The sequence below is a fragment of the Pongo abelii genome, chromosome 15 (assembly GCF_028885655.2).
Source record: "Pongo abelii isolate AG06213 chromosome 15, NHGRI_mPonAbe1-v2.0_pri, whole genome shotgun sequence".
NCBI classification, from domain to species: domain Eukaryota; kingdom Metazoa; phylum Chordata; class Mammalia; order Primates; family Hominidae; genus Pongo; species Pongo abelii.
Window position 1 is genome coordinate 77,156,648 of NC_072000.2, and position 16,489 is coordinate 77,173,136.

The following is a 16,489-nucleotide window of genomic DNA, read 5'->3' on the forward strand; positions in this document are numbered from 1 at the left end:
CCGACATCACCCAATAGCACCCCTTTCAGAGCGATACTAGTTTTCCGAGGCCACCCCTGGCTCGGCGATCGCGAGCGGACTTGGCGGCTTAACAGTTCCACCGACTGGAAGGAAGGAAGGAAGGAAGGAAGGAAGCCAGGATGAAAAGGAGGAGGAAGGCAGGCAGGCAGAAATTGGCTGTTGGACCCGGGGCTGGCCCCCGCGAGTCCTCGCCCGGCCCGCCCCACTCTCCAGGATCTGGGCAAGCGCTCAAAGTCTCCCCGAGGCGGCCAGAGGCACCTGCCCCTCGCCCGGCCGGGAGCAGACGCTGCCCCATCGGGCCAGAAGCCCCAAAACCGCCTCTCCGCCTGCCTCAGCGCCTCACCCAGAGGTGGCGAGAACACCATTCATAAGACCTGCGGCTTCCCTGCCTCCAAATCCACCCCAAGTTAACCCGAGTCGTTAATCCACTAAAGCCAGCTCGCTCGCAAACACACGAGCAGACACACGCGTGATCGCCCGGAGCGCCTCCGAGATCCGGGGGCTGCCGGGGAAAGCCCGGGGCGACCACCTGGGCCCCAGCACGCCCGGGACCCGCTGCTTCCCCCGCGGTGCTCCCAACTCCGGAAGGTTTGCACAAACTCCCCGCGAACGATCGGAAGGCGAAGAGCGCCCTGCAAACTCCGGAGCCTCCGCGGTCCGTCCGCTGGACCCAGCGGACCCAGCGGCGGGGCGGGGGCCGAGGGCTCGGGGGCGCGGGGCTCGGCCAAGTGCACCGAGGCTGCCCCTGTCCGAAGCTCGCCCCCTGCCCAGCCGCCCCCGGAGCCGCGCTCCCTGCCCGCGAGGCGGGGGACTCCCGGGACCGCGCCGTCCCCGAGCTCCCGCGACCCCCCTGCTGTAGAGCGCTCGAGCGCCGGGCTTCTCCGCCTGCAACCCCTATCTCTGGCTCTCTCTGCAATTTAGCAGAACACAAATGTAACAATTTTCTTCTTGTTAATTGCATCTCCTGACATTTCTGCGCTTTGGGGGAAAAAAAGAAGATGAAGAAGTAAGAGCTGAAAGAAGAGAGAAGCCCCGCCGCGGCTGGAGGCGCCTGCAAGCGCAATGCACTGGCAGCGCTCGCCACGCAGAAGGCGCCTTTTTTTTCATATTGAAAGCACGCGGAATATGTACATTTTTTAGTCTTACTTACGCTTTCAGGGGGTTGTGAATGACAGTCGCCATTTTGCTACAATGTAACAGAATATTGTCTGTCTCAGAGTTCTAAAGGTTCGCTCAGGGGAAGCGACAGGCCAATCACAGCGCGGGATACCGGCCCGCCGGCCAATCGGCGCGGCTGGTCGCTAGGTGGGCGGGGCCTGCGCGGTGGTAGTTATTAGGGGAGCTGTCAAAGCCCAGAGGTCACTCCCTTTTGTAGAGCCCGAGAGCCAGCAGGTCTTAAAGGGGCAGTACCGCGCTGGCAGTTCCTTTTCGGGCTGGGGAAAGTGGAGACGCACGGAAGAGTATTATAGTTTGGTTTAACTCCCTACTTTTCTAAATAACTGAAGAGAGTTTGCGCTCCTGGACAGAAATATTTAAATATTGCCAGCAAGCCACTGAATCCTATTTATTAGCTTTTGGCTTTGCGTATCAACATTTTTAATCCCCCAAAGTGTAAATCCCCGTGTTTCAGTGCGAAAGTTGGAAGCCTGCCGTTTCGTGTAACAAATTACTACGTGTGCTCTGCCGTTTGCTAATGCTCTGGGTCCTGCCGCTTTTTAATATTCTTATTCCCGAAGTGTTCTCTTTATCTCGGCCACCTTCCTCTCTCGCTTCTTGGAACTGCCGCTGCTGTTCCTGGCGACTCCAGGACAGCAACTCACCCTCCCCCTGGAATGTCTCAATGTCAGGCTCGCTCCCTCCTGCAGCCAGGGCTTTCCTTACGTAGTGCAGGGGGGTTACTCTGCGCGGTCCCCCGCTACCACCCCTTCTGTTCTTCCCCCTACACCAGAAACTTCCAATGCTCAGATTCCTGCTCGGTGGTGGGACCTGGAGCTCTGATCTTTAGGCTTACGGGTAGAGAGGACTTAAGGCAACCTTTGGAAACTTTCTACTACTAGGAAGCAAGTGCCTAGGCAGAAGTTGTAGAGCCTGGACTGGGTGTTGTCAGGGTCCCTTTAGAGGAGTGGCACACGCGATTCTGGCGTCACCTTTCACTACTTAGATAGAAGGTGGAAAGAATTTGCTAATGAATAATCCGATGTGACCCGAGGCGTCCAATGAGTCTGCGTCTGCTTCAAGTCAGTGTGAATTCTTCACTGGCGAGCCCCTGACAAAATTGGGAGACTTCTGCGAAGTCAGGCTTCCACTGGGCACCGGGAAGCTCTGGGTGGATGAAATCGCATTAAATCGCGAATAGGGTAGGAGTCTCGTTAGCATACAGAAGTCTGGCTACCATTCCAAAGCTGTTTAATCAGGTCAAATAGCTAAGATAGTGGGGGAGGGGTGGCAAGGGGAGAGAAGTTGCCAAATTGCCAGTTCTTCAAAGCTATGCCCTCTCGCTTCCTTTTGCTCCTCTCAAGACAATGAATAAAATAAAATAAACATTCCAGAATTTTAAGAGTTCAACTACATACACTATTAGATTTACAGACAAACAGAACGTGGCTGAATCACTATGTTTGTAATAGATTTGAAATCTTTAACTCCTCTCTGCGTATTTAAGAAGCAGAATCAAGTTCTATAGATTCCTTTGTAAATTCTTTGCATAGCATCTTGGCAGAGATTACAGTTTGAAAAAGTTATCTCCTTTTCCAAAATTAAAGTTTGAAAAATCCCTTCTTTACTAATTTGACAAGAAATTGGTTCAAAAGCCTATACTTTGCCTGAGGTGGGCCTTGACATCATTGAAAAGCAAGCGCTGTATTCTGACCCAAGAAGTATGAGTTTGAATTATCAGTCAGAACTCCCACTAACCTCTCTGAGGTATCAAAGACACAACAATTCAGATTAGTAGACAACAACATATTTTCTTACATGCAGCCTGATAAAGTAGGAAATGTAGAGCATGTCCTGAACAAGATTTACAATTTAATGCGGGAAGAGAGAAAAAACAAATGTATATTACATATTAAAGAAAACACATACTCTAAGCATGTACATATCATTTATTATGTTAAGGCCTGGATGCAGAAACCAGCATAATCTCTAACTACCTAACGAACTTCAAAATGTCAGATCAGATTTATTGATTGGATTGGAAAATAGTGAATCAAAGACAGTACTTTTAAAAAAAAGGATAGCCTTGCTTTTTGTAACCCAATGGAATGTCGTTTTAACTCTATCAATACAGTTATGACTTTTAAAGAAATAGTTATATTTAACAAAAGAGTTACTTTAACTTTAGTGTTTACATTATAGATCAAAATATAAAGATTTCTTTTTTTTTTTTTTTTTTTACCAGAAGATTCAAAAGCAAAGAGTAGGCATGTTTAAAGAGGACAGTATCCTTAAACAGAGTTTTGGAGAAGTTTGGCAGTTCTGGGGCAATTTCATAGTGCTGTACATGGCCGAAGTGTGAGCTCTGGAATCTACCAGCCTGAGTCCACTGTTTACCAGCTGGGTTACCTTGGGCATGTTTACTTGCCAGGATTAAATGAGGTAATACGTGTCAAGTGTCTGACACACAGCAAGCTTTCAATCCATGTTATTATTTCTTACAGAGATAATTAATTCTTTCCTTACGGCATATGGAATGTAGGGAATCCAAAAAACAAGGCACAATAGAAAGTGAAATTAGCCATCATATTTAGTTTTCTAAACTCATTAATCCAAGAAAAATGAGCAAATGGACAACTTGGATTTAAATAAAATAATAAATACGAATGATGTTTCAATGAGGGGGTCACATAACTACATAACCCTAAAAAAGGCTTCTTGCTGATTGTGATACCAAAACACTTTTTAAATTTTTTTTTTTTTTTTTTTTTTTTTTCTGAGACAGAGTTTCGCTCTCGTTGCCCAGACTGGAGTGCAGTGGTGTGATCTCAGCTCACTGCAACCTCCACCTCCCGGGTTCAAGCGATTCTCCTGCCTCAGCCTCCCGAGCAGCTAATTTTTTGTATTTTTAGTAGAGACAGGGTTTCACCATGTTGGCCAGGCTGGCCAGGCTGGTCTCGAACTTCTGAATTCAGGTGATCCACCCACCTCAGCCTCCCAAAGCCCTGGGGTTTTTTGTCATTGTTGTTATTGTTTTCAGACATGGTCTTGCTCTGTTGCTCAGGCTGGAGTGCAGTGGTGCAAACACAGCTCAACATATAACTCACTGCAGCCTCAAACTCTTGGGGTCAAGCGATCCTCCCACTTCAGCCTCCCAAGTAGCTGAGACCACAGGACAAACCACCATACTCAGTTCATTTTTTAGTTTTTTGTAGAGACCAGGTCACACTATGTTGCCCAGACTGATCTCAAACTCCTGGACTCATATGATCCTCCCACCTCAGCCTCCAAAAATTCTGGGATTACAGGCATGAGCTACCACACCCATAGCCTAAAATCCCATTTCTAAAGCTCCATAGCTATTCATATATTTGAATACACTTCATTGTACTCCATCCCTTTTATCTTGATTTAGCTAGTTAGGCAGCTTAATTTGGAGAGCAGAGTGGCCCCAGAATAATCACCTCCACATCTCACCTGGAGAATGTTGAGCTTCACTGTCCAATATAGGAGCCATGGGCCACAGGTGACTACTGAGCACTTGAAATGTGGCTACTCCCAATAGAGATGCGCTGTAAGTATAAAACAATGCACCTGATTTCAAAGACTTAGGACAAATAGAAGGTAAAATATCTCATTATAATTTTTACATTGATCATATGTGGAAATGATATTTTAGATTTACTGGATCAAAGAAAATATGTTATGAAGACTAATTTCACCTATTTCTTTTTACTTTGTTTAATGTGGCCACTAGGAAATTTTAAATTGTACATGTGGCTGGCATTGTATTTTTATTGTACAGTGTTGTACTGTACAATAAAATGAAGAGATCTGCCTTTTTGCACTGTACAATAAAAACATATAAGAAGTGTGTGTCACCAGGGAAAGAAGTGTGGGGACCATTCTCAACCATGTTAACTCACACTTGATGTCAGTGAGTGAAACTCCCTGGCCCAGCTCAAGTATTTGTTGAATGCCATCCATTTGAAGGAACACTGGGCACAACCAAGGACCCAAGAACCTAAGCCAAAAGGACACCCATCTCTCTTTTTCTTAATTATTTATTTTATTTTTTGAAGCTGGAGTGCAGTGATGCAATCTCGGCTCACCACAACATTTGCCTCCCGGGTTCAAGCAATTCTCCTGTCTCAGCCTCCCAACTAGCTGGGATTACAGGCACCTGCCACCACGCCCAGCTAATTTTTGTATTTTTAGTAGAAACAGGGTTTCACCATGTTGGCCAGGCTGGTGTCGAACTCCTGACCTCAGGTGATCCACCCACCTCGGCCTCCCAAAGTGCTGGGATTACAGGCATGAGCCACCACACCCGGCCCCCATCCCTCTTTACTCCTAAAAAGTTTGAGGGCTGTTTCAGCAGACAACACAAAGCTATAAGAAACCCATCCAGAAGCAGGAAAGAATGGCATTTCTGTAGCAAGCGCCAACCTTTCCAGCTGACTTTTTAAAGGCACATATAAACATGAGAGAGAAGTAAGGGAAGGAGACACGGGCCTTCCAAACAGCCAAAGAGTTTATTTGAAAGAGGAAGTGTGCCACAAAACCTATCCAAAACAAATGCAGTTCCTAATGGGCTTCAAGAGCTGAAGGAGTTTTAAGTCCCATGGGGATTAAAAAAACAAGAACAAGCTCACCCTCAATCCCTCCGTTCATCCACAGAGCAACCAGCCATGGCCTCAGTGACTGGTTGGCTGTGCTGGTTCCCTGAGATCCAGAACCAGCTCTGATATCTTCCTCCAGGCACTAAGCTGAAGAGGAAGAGGAATCCTTTGGAAGAAAAGGGAGCATCAAAACTGCAATCTAATTTTCTCTCTTCCTGGGGGAATGTTGGGAGAGGAGTTTTTAGGCCCTTCACAGTATCTCAGTGTGTACAAACACACACACACAATCAATTTCTCAGGATGCGAGATGCTCCTGGGGTAGTCCTTTGAAACCTCATAATTCAGGGCAGAGTCAAATAGAATCAATGTTTACTGCTGCTCACTAACTTAGTTCATTCATTTATTCATTCATTCATTCACTGGAGGCTTTCTCTAAGGGAGGCATTGCGCTAGGCACAGGTGGCAAAATAAAAATAAACCAGACGTGGAAACAATTCTCAAAATGCAATTTCCATCCATCTGGAGACAGAATAAAGACAGTAGGCCCAACCCTGTGAGCAAGTAGAGCAATTACTTGATGTGACTTAAAAGGAAGCAGCAGCCTGCCCAGCCGGTCTTCTTTTCCTGGCCTGGTGCCCGTAATCCAAAGGGTTCATCCTTGAGTGTTTGTTGAATGCATTCACTCCTTTGGGTTTTCAAGGTTTCAAGGTATTGAGATTTTCACAGATTTGTACAAAACAAAGGAGAAGAAGAAGTGATACGTGTCAAAGAACGTCAGTGGAGGGAGGGAGTAGTTCTTGAGCATTTCTAATGCTGGGCGAGGGAAAGGCTTCAAGGAGAAGGTCATATTTAAATTGGGCCTTGCTTGGGGAGCTCTTAGAAATAAGCCAACGGGTGAAAGGCCTTCCACACCAAAACCATAACCTAGCAACAGCTAATTCATATAGCAAATATTTGTAGATTATCTACTGAAAGACCTAAGAAAACCCCTGTACCCCCACTTTAAAGGGATCATATTTGAGAGATGGGGTGGGAGGAGAAGGCAGTTACAAGGCAGAAACAGGAAGCCACGGAGCTCAGGGCACTGTGGGGCTGGATGAGGAGCACCTGCCAGAACACAGAAGGTCAGGATCGTCTTCCTAAAAGAGCTGATGCCTGAACTAAGTCCCAAATGATCTGGAGGAGGAAAGGGTGTCCCTACAGAGTTGGCAGCCCCTTCAGGGAAGCGGGAGAGGGCACTGTGATTTCAAGGGATCCCTCTGGTAGGAAGGTAGTTTATGCAGAGGGATGAGTGAGACAGAGAAAGCAGAAGCAAGGAGCGGGTGCTATTGCTAAAAAATGTGTTTCATCTGGGAGGCCATCAGGCAACACCAAAAGATTTTAAGCTAGGAGTGAAAATGAAGAGATCTGCCTTTTTTTAGAAGTTCATTTCAGCAGCAGCATGAGCATGGATTGAAAGCTGAGCTGCAGGCCTGGGAACCTGTTCAGGGGCTGTGGCAGCCCAGGATGAGGTATACAGGGTAGAATCAGTGGCTTCTAGGGAAATAGAATCTGCAGGACTTGGTGACTGGCATGCTGTGGGTTTGAGGGACACAGGAGGAGCCCAGGATGATACACCTGAGAATGGACATTGGTCAGCTTGGTCTTGACTGGAGAAACACACAGTCAAGGCCAAGGCCTGAGGGCTGGAGGCCAATGAAGCACTGAGATTTTCTGTCGTGGGGCAGGGGTTTGCCTTACTAGAAGACCTTAATCCTCCATCCCCAACCCTTCCCTAATGTTGGTATAAATCTATCCCCTGGGGCAATGGTGGGTAACCTAGGCTGAGAGGCTGTGAGAGGCTGAGACTCTCTTGAATATCCCCCTCCACACAACAGTGCCAGCTTTCCTTTCTCTATGGACTTCACCTTCAGTGGGAGCCTCTTCCAAATTCCCTTCTTCTAATCCCCATCCTTTCCCTTACGACATGCTCTGAATTGATTTAAAGGAGTTTCCCTCCTGAGTGGTTGCATTTTAAGAGGGAATTCTAGGACACCTCAAAACCTACACAAGGAAGGGATTAAGACTTCATAAGATACACAGTACACACACACTCTCCCTCTCTCACACACACACACACACACACACGTGCATAAGTAGTGGCTTGATTAGAACCTCAGGCACCAGGAAAGCCAGCAGATGGGATATTTTTACACAGGAGCTTTCTCTACTCAAATCACACAGAGTAATCACAGTCTACTCTAAAGACCAGCCCCAGCCCCCTTCTCCCTCACTAAAGCCAGACCATCTCAAGTGGGCCTCGGGTCTTCTTCCTGATAAAGCCACTGGTTGCAGAGCTCTCATGGGGTCTGTTCATTTAAGATGGCTAACTCTCCTCTCTCTCTTCCACCCTCCTCTATCTGCCAAGTCCACATTTTCCAAGTCCTCCCTCAGCCCACCCACATGGACACCATATCTGAAATCCTGGTAGTTCTTCTGTCCTAAGTCAAAGCAACTGGCAAGGCCTCCTGCAGACAGGGACAGAATGGGACAGAAGAAAAAAACTGTCCCTTATTACCACCATGGGGAGTGACCAAGACATGCATGAACAAAATTCCCTAAAACTATACATATATGTGAAGAAAGAAAATTCACCCCCTTGGCCATTTCTTGGTTAGAGAAGCTTTTTTTCATCTGCAAAGGTGGATGCCTCAAAGGCCCCCAAAGAGGGCTTTCTACAGGGTGTTGCTTTAAGTGTGGTGACACTCCCAGGCACCTGTTTCCCTCACTCACAACATTTACATGACCTCAGGCTTCTACTCTGTCATTAGTCAGGAACCATCCAGGAGAAGTCTACAAGCCAAGCACAGGAGGGCATATTAAGTCTTGTTGTCCTGCAGATATTTACACCACCATATAAAAATAGGTGACCGCAGCAGGAGAGATGGATGGAAGCCATGGAACCTAAAATGTCCCCCACTCTGGCAAAGAGGGAGACAGAGGCCTGCTGAATTAAAGCAGGTGTTTTCTGTTCTCAGACAGCCTTGGGCAATGAACTCTGGCCTGTATAGTTGCAAAAGGACCTCAACTCCATGTTTATGCTACTCCAGAGGAAAAGAGAAGGAGGTGAGCAAATGTTCCTAAAGCCCACAGAGGGCCCCGTGCATTTTAAATGCATCTAAGCCAACAGGGCAGCCAGGCTGAGGACAACTTCTCCAATGCAGCAATGGGTTCTGGGACAGAGGCGCAGCCCAGAGAACCCCGAAGAAAATAAAGATAGAGGAAATGGAGCAGGGAAAATCAGCGAGGTGGGACTGCTGAGAGAAGGGAAAAAATGGAAGTAACTGGTTCTGGTAAGGGGAAAGGCGAAAAATCCAACAAAATGGGACTATTAAAGACCTAAGCAGCAAAGGAAATTTATTTTCCGTACCTGGAATCCCAAAGTCATCAGATGCTCTTTGTTCTCACCAATCAAAGGATAACACGACTTATTGTGTCCATGTACAACAGACACGCATTTGCATCGTCACCATATTGTAATAGTTGGAACTCAATGACAATTCTGAAAGTGAGGGCTATTTTCTAGACACAAGTGGGCTCATTAACAGCGACTCAAAGCCACCATGTTTCTAGAAAGGCTTTTGATAAAGCTGATAGTAGACATTTTAATCGTAGCCATTCAGCAGCTTAAATCTAAATCTATTTGGATTAAATAGATCTCAAGTTAGGCACTTGCTGCTTTGGGTTTTTGCACAGTTTTATGAATAGCTCTATTAAAATGCTTGTATTTTAGTACATCTCATTTTCTGTTTTCCTATCCCACAAGGTGTAGAGGCCAGATAGGACACTTTAAATCTCCAGAGTCTGGCCCAAGGCCTAGCAGATGGTTAATAATTGGTAGTTGAAAGATTAAGTAAAAGCACAAATTACTAAATCTAGTGATATAAATCCCTCCCCATTAAAAAAAAAGAAAAAAGCTAGGCCCAGCCAGGTGGCTCACACCTATAATCCCAACAGTTTGGGAGACCAAGACAGGGAGGATGGCTTGAGGTCAGGAGTTCAAAACCAGCCTGAGCAACATAGTGAGACTCTGTCTCTATTTACAAAAAAAAAAAAAATCTACTCCATACCTACTAGGTGGCTAAAATCAAAAAGTCAAAAATAACAATTGTTATTAAGAACAGAGAAATGGAGAAATCAGAACCCTAATATGCTGATAGTGTAATTGTAAAATGGCCCAGATGTTTTGGGAAGCAGTCCAGCTGTTCCACAAATGATTAAACATAGAGTTACCATGTGACCCACCTATTCCACTCCTAGGTATATCTCCAAGAGAAATGAAAACATATGTCCACAAAGAAACAGGACATGAATGTTTATGGCAGCATTATTCACAATATCCAAAAGGTGGAAACAACCCAAATGTCCATCAACAGACAAATAGATAAACCAGAGGTGATGTATCCATACAAGAGAACATTATTTTGCCGTAAAAAAGAAAAAAAGTATTGTTACATGCTACAACATGGATGAATCATGAAAACATTGTGCTAAGTGAAAGAAGCCAGTCACAAAAGACCGCACACTCTACGATTCCATTCTCATGAAATTCCAGAATATGGAAATCCACAGGGCCAGGAAGGAGATTAGTGGTTACTCAGGGCTGGAGACGGCAAGTGTGTGGGAATAGGAGGGGGACAGCTGAACGACACAGGGTTTCTTCTCGAGGTGATGAAAATGTTCTCAAATTGACTGTGGTGATGGCTGCACATATCTCTGGATATACTAAACGCTATTGAACTGTGTACTTTGTTTATTTGTTTGTTTGTTTTTAGAGACAGTATCTCACTATGTTGCCCAGGCTGGACTCCTGGGCTAAAGGATCCTCCCACCTCATGTGACCACAGCAGGAGAGATGGATGGAAGCCACGGAACCAGCTTTGTACACTATAATGCTCAGCTTTGTACACTATAAGTGGGTAAATTTTATGGTATATGAATTATATCTCAATTAAGCTGTTTTTAAAAATTCTCTACTCATAATAAATACCAGAAATTTCTATGGCTATTTTCTCCTTCAGAACTGTGTTAACAGGTAGAAAATGGAGACTATTAGAAGAGATTCAATTTTCAATTTGGTGCTTCTATATTTATATGAAGCCTGAAGGCTGAGGTGGGAGGATTGCTTAAGTCCAGAGGTCAAGGCTGCAGTGAGCCATGATTACACCACTGTACTCCAGCCTGAGCTACAAAGCAAGAGAGAAAAAAAAAAAAAATCTTGTATATTAGCTACTCTGGAGTGACTCCTCAAGTGAAGTCTCATAATGCGGGCTGAACTGAGAACCTGTTTTACTTAATGACCAAAGCTACTCCTATCTCAAATTTGGGTTTCTTTTAAGTTCTGAGATATAGTGAGGGTAGGAGGGACAATTCCAGCTGAATTGAGGTCCTTTTTCTGTTTTATAATGTCTTTAGCTAGTTTTGATCATGAATTATGCATTTTGGATAAACTTTCATTGTGACAAAACCAAGGAACAAAAACAAGGAATATGACTGGAAGCACTGATGACAATATTAAATAGTATAAAAGTCTAAGGAAGGACGGCGGTAGAGGAGAAAGGGAAATCCAAAAACCCTAGAACTGAATCCCAGCTTGACTACTTCCAAGGTACACAACCTCTGGCAGGTGACTTGACCCTGAACCTCAGTGTACTCATCTGTAAAATGGGGCTATTCATACCACCTTCTGCATGTGATAGTGTAAGTGACATAAAGAAGAGTAACTGACACATAGTCAACACTTGAGAAATACTTCTCCCTTCTTCCCAGATAGAAAATGCAAAATTGAGAACTCGTTGATGCTGAAGAGGAACAAAGAAGGGAAAGAACAGATGACAAGGAATGGTGGAGTTAAAGGGAGTCTGAGTTAACAGAATGAGACCAAACAAATTCATTGTAGCCAGATAGTCCTGGACCAAAATGGGAGATAAGGCTTGCCTATGTTCAAGGAAAAGGGGCATTAGACAAAACAGAGAGCAAAATGAGAGCCAGACTGGTCTGTCTGTAAGCCCTTTGAGGTTTAGAAAGGAGCCAGTCCTTTCGAGGGCTTCATGCTGAGATATTATGGAATTAGATAGGGATGTGGTGGATGACAGCAGGATGGGATTAAATGTAACAACCAGGACATGTAGTTACTAACGTTACTCACTGTTCTCAGGGATAGTCCAAAAGCCTGGGTTTTAAGAAAGCAAGCCTTAATGGAAACAAACCAACGTCTAGTCCACATTAGAGTGTCTCCTTCTTTGATGCCCCATTGGGAGGAGGATGGAGTTGTGCAACTGTTTTTTGCTGAAAAGAGTAAAACCAGTTTTCAAACAGTGCCCTAAATCCCATTGCCTAAATTTGTTACTGGCAATTGGGCGCCCTCTAGTGTCAGTGAGCAGGGATGCCACCCTTTGAAAGTCGTCAAGTTAGGAAATCCTGTTGGGTTCCAGCTCTAGAAGGAACTGTCGAACAGCAATATTTACATGGATACCTGGAAGGCAGGAAAAGGTTGAAGGAGCACCACTATGACACAAATGAGTCATTCTGTCGAGAAGTTCTGGAACATAGTAAGTATTCATGAGATGTTTGTTGAAAGTGAATGACAATTAGGTCCATGGCAGACAATTAGGTCCACCGTGCCCAGCCAGATCTTAGGATACTTTCTGAGTGATATAGTTGAGTAAGAACCATGGCTAGATCACCTAGATGAAATTAAAGAAATTACTCCACTGGATCAACAAAAATATACATGCTGTAACAAAAGTAAATCCTCTTGGCCAGGTGCAGTGGCTCACATCTGTAATCCTGGTACTTTGGGAGGCCAAGGCAGGTGCATCACCTGAGGTCAGGAGTTCGAGACCATCCTGGCCAATATGGCGAAACTCTGTCTCTACTAAAAATACAAAAATTAGCCGGGTGTGGTGGCAGATGCCTGTAGTCCCAGCTACTCAGGAGACTGAGGTGGGAGAATGGCTTGAACCCAGAAGGCGGAGCTTGCAGTGAGTGGAGATTGCACCACTGCACTCCAGCTTGGGTGACAGAGTGAGACTGTATCTCAAAAAAAATTAATGAATTAATTAATTAAGTCCTCTTTATAAGTCCTCTTTTCCTTGCTGAGCTTTGGTGAGTCCATCTGCAAATTCGAGGGGAGCAGAGACTTTCCTCTAAGAAAAGATGACCTGTGATCCTGCATACCATTAGAGCAGTAAAACACATTCAAGTTATTTCTCACCTATGCTGAGTCAGGTGGGGGGAAAAAAATGCCCACTTCCATAGCCAGAGCTGTTTTTGCATCAGATCTGTTATTCATTTAGAGCAGAAGAAAAAATTAACCTCACACACTTACCTCAAATTGTTTGCCCGTGTAGCTCTTTCGTTGCCAGAAACTTAGATTCAGTAGACTCAACAGCACATGAAGCAAGAATTCCCGAGCTATTCCAGTTTTGCCCAGAAGGAATGCAAGGCTTGAGAAGAAAAAAATTAAAAAAAAACAAAACAGCCTTAGTATGCACTGATCCACTTTGTTCATAGTGCCCCAATTGCTGGGGTAGCCAGCAATGCTTTGGAACCTGCCTTCTCCCTGCTGCAAGAACTTGGAGAGACATTCCCTGTGCAACCCCTGTGCAAATGTAAGACATGCACCATGCCACTTTTGTTTTGTTTCTTTTATTTTTTCTTTTATCTTTTTTTCTTTTTGTTGCTTACACCTGTAACAAAACTGCAAACCACACTACCCTCTTTGCTCATGAAACCTACAACACCTCTGCTTCTTCTTTTGTGAATGCCATGTTGTACTTGTAGCCTATATCTATGTCCCCTGAATGGTCAAGTACCTGAACTTGAACATCCGGCAGAATGGCCTCAAATGTTATTTTACAGACTAGCCCTGCCCTGCCTTGTGGAAAAGCCCCAGAGGCCACACCTACCCATGGCTGATGTTTCAAATGACTATTCATTTGTCCCGGAAGTCACAGACAGATTTATGCCTCAGACACTCTGCAAAGAGGTACCCAGAGCACAGACTGAAAACTCAACTAATTATTCCCAATCTTTTTTCTGGGATCAGGAGAATAAATGGAGAGCAGATGTCTTAAATGCACCAAGGGCACATGGTGCTGCTGGAAAAGGGGTGCAAATCTGTCCCCCACACAAAGCCCTTTAAGAGAGGATGTCCAAGCACTCTGGAACTTACTCAACATTTCTAAAAGTGGGGTGAATCCCAAGGGGCTGGGCCAAGCCTGGGGGACTTTTGCATTCGGAACAGCCACTAGAGCAGGACCTGGTCTCCCAAGAGAGTCAAGGTCTCGCTCTGTTGCCCAGGCTGGTCTTGAACTCCTGCTGTCAGAGGCGTGTGAACCAGAGCAACTCCATATTAAATAGGAGCTGGGTAAAATGGGGCTGAGACCTACTGGGCTGCATTCCCACTAAGCTAAGGTATTCCAAGTCACAGGATGAGATAGGAGGTCAGCATAAAATACAGGTCATAAAGACCTTGCTGATAAAACAGGCTGCAGTAAAGGAGTCGGCCAAAACCAAAATGGCGATAAGAGTAACCTCTGGTCGTCCTCACTGCTACACTCCCACCAGCGCCATGACAGTGTACAAATGCCATGGCAACATCAGGAAGTCACCCTATATGGTCTAAAAAGAGGAGGCATGAATAATCCACCCCTTGTTTAGCATATCATCAAGAAATAACCATAAAAATGGGCAACCAGCAGCCCTCAGGGCTGCTCTGTTTATAGAGTAGCCATTCTTTTATTCTTTTACTTTCTTAATAAACTTGCTTTCACTTTGCAAAAAAAAATAAATAAATTCTAAACGTGAGGCAGGTAGGTGAGCATTAGGAGTAGAAAGTCAGGCTCCCAGCTGGCTACCATATTTAACTGGTTTCTATTTTAAGTAAGGACTACAAGGAAAGAGGTGGGAGACAGGGCAGAGTCCTGCATGTGCTCTGCAGGAGCATTACTCACCAGGTCATTACTCACCAGGGCGCTTTTAAAATCTGGGAGCCCTGCAGGGGGTTTCCTTTGCAGGCTCACAGCTAATGTAGAAGAATGAGGGCTTCTCTTCTTCTGCATTCTTTTCAGGGCTCCTAACCTTCTAACACCCAGAGTGCTCCCCCAGTGGGTGGGTCAAAATAGCTTACCCAGAACTCCAGGAGGAAGAGAGGAGGAGGTACAGAGAGTTGGTAATGGCACTCCAACATTCTGATGGCAGAACTGAAGAGGTTAAATAGGTGGTGGGACATCGTAACATGAAACAATACTTCAAATCCAACAGCAAAACCTCTTAATTCATCCTCATAACATGATATCATAAAAGGCACTTTTATTAATTCTTAGAAAAAGACATTCTTGGCCAGTCGTGGTGGCACACATCTGTAATCCCAGCACTTTAGGAGGCCGAGGCAGGATAATCACTTGAACTCAGAAGTATGAGACCATCCTGGATAACATGGCGAAACCGTGTCTCTACAAAAAATACAAAAATTAGCCAGGTGTGGTGGTGTGCACCTGTAATCCCAGCTATTCAGCAGGCTGAGGCAGGAGGATCACTTGAGCCCAGGAAGTCAAGGCTGCAGTGAGCTATGATTATGACATGCACTCCAGCCTGGGCAACACAGTGAGAACTCATCTCAAAAAAAAAGAAAGAAATGAAAAAGAAAAAGGCATTCCTGATGGAACCTGCTAGACATCCATGGAGCTAAACTTTCTATTTGTCCTATCCCAAATAGAAAATCCATAGTGCCTGATTTTATTGTAAAACACATTTATTTAAAGAAATCAAAAGTTTTTTCCAAATCCTATTAAATCCCTAAATCTCATTATAAGTTGACTATAAGTAACCATTGATTGAATTTTGCCATCAAATAGAATTTGGTGCCCTCAAGTTCACAGCATTGGGTGAAGTATTATACACAAAGTAGTTCAGACAATATCTCAGGATCTTAAACTATATCAATACCCTGTATTACATTATAAACCATTTCCAAAAAACTTTTTGTAAAGTGCTTCCTGTTCAAGCAGACAGCTGAGCCCAACCAATGAGAAAGGATTCATCATAATAATAAGAGTCACACTGAATACTGCTTCCCAAGTGCAGGCACTGTTCTAAATCGCTTTATCCGAACGAGCCTGTGTAAGCCTCTCAACAGCTCCTTAGACATACTCTCAGGATCCTCATTTTACTGGCAGGAAATAAAAGGATGACTGTAGAAGCAAACTTAGAGCAACTAGCAGCCTCCACTTAAAACTAGGTCAACAAGTTTGCCAATCTCTAAACTCCAGTCCAAATAACCTTTTTTTTCACGTCAGACGGGTAATATGCCAACATCATAACAAGCTCACACATGCGCGTGAAAACCCAATCATCACGCTTATGAACTACAAAAGGATTCAAATAGCTCTTCTTTTAAGTTCAAAACACAAAAATGAATTTTACTCTCAAATCTAAAATTTGCAACACCAGGTTTGTCATATCACACAAAGCTATTTTCATTAGCTATCCGAAAAGCAAGGAAGAAGCCTTTTTCTCAGCCGAATAAAACCACACACACCTTTGAAGCAGCAGGCAACCGTCAGTGCCCCTACTGTTGGAGAAGCCTCTACTCCTTTTATTTGATTTTTTTTTTTTTTTTTTTTTTTTTGAGACAGAGGGTCTCACTC

The 16,489-nt window shown here is 44.6% G+C and overlaps 1 protein-coding gene and 1 pseudogene across 1 annotated transcript in view; both read right to left on the reverse strand.

The window, feature by feature from the left end:
• Positions 1-1,213, reverse strand: part of DPF3 (double PHD fingers 3) — a 279,174-nt gene extending 277,961 nt beyond the window's left edge. The window contains exon 1 of the transcript XR_010137066.1: positions 1,172-1,213. The gene's annotated coding sequence lies outside the window, so the exon portion shown is untranslated. The remainder of the gene's footprint in view (positions 1-1,171) is intronic.
• Positions 1,214-16,132: 14,919 nt separating this feature from the next.
• Positions 16,133-16,219, reverse strand: LOC112128954 (small nucleolar RNA U13; annotated as a pseudogene).
• Between the last annotated feature and the right edge of the window lie 270 nt (positions 16,220-16,489).